Genomic DNA, 1,010 nt, shown 5'->3' on the forward strand with positions numbered 1-1,010 from the left:
AATCAACAATTGTGGATTATCTGAATCTGATTCCCCATTTGGCCTTGGATACAAACCAATTATCAAATTTCTCTTGGGACACGGGTAACTAGGGACAAAAGCTCAGTCTATCGCAACCACCGCTCCCTCTGAGAACTTCTGTGCAGGCTTATCAGAGCTGCCGGCTGAACAACAACAGAACTGTGGCCTATCTGAAAGTGCATGGACAAGTCTCAACGTCTTGGCGTCAGATGAATATGTAATCATGTTTTTAAATGTGCTGCTGGTAGAGTTTTTTGATGTCTCAAATCGTGTCCTGATAGGACAAGATGTGAAGAGATCTTTTTTGTATTACCACTATCTATCCTTATGGTTCTTACCCTTTTTTATCTAAAAATATTCTGATAAAGAATAAGGGGCTGCGCTTTTTAGCAGCAGCAACGTGCACTCCGCCCATCTTTCAGACGACTGCACGAACATAATCTCACTGTATTTCGGTACGATGATAATAAAGCTCATTCTGATTCACATGTCTGCTAGATCTCATCCCAACCAGGCTATTTAAAGACGTACTTCCCCTAATTAATATCCACATGTTGGATCTGCTCAATTTGTCTTTGATAAATGGTCATTAAATCATGAAGTCTAAAAAACAACCAAAAAGAATAGTGTTTGTGAAACAGCAGCAGATTTCTGGGAAACATTCGAGTGGTCTCAAACTCGCAGAGTTTTATTAGATGTGAGGTTCATGCAGCTCAGTGTGTGAAGAAGACATGCAGTAAAAGAGAGGAGGAAGGTGAGTTACAGGGAACCTTCAACACTGTTCATGATGCATTACATCATCACTCTGCCGTTTCTGTTAGAGAGCCGAAGCAGCAGATGAGTTGCTTTAACAAATCATTGTTTCAAGCCAAAACAGTGAAGAGATAAAACCATTCCTCTGCGTTTGTGTTTAAATAAAATAAAAACTGCTGCATCATTTCCAGTGAGGTTACAAACAACAACAGATGATGTCTCTCACGTTTTGTTCT

This window comes from Nematolebias whitei, chromosome 6 (assembly GCF_014905685.2).
Source record: "Nematolebias whitei isolate Nwh7 chromosome 6, NemWhi1, whole genome shotgun sequence".
In the NCBI taxonomy this organism is placed as follows: Eukaryota; Metazoa; Chordata; class Actinopteri; order Cyprinodontiformes; family Rivulidae; genus Nematolebias; species Nematolebias whitei.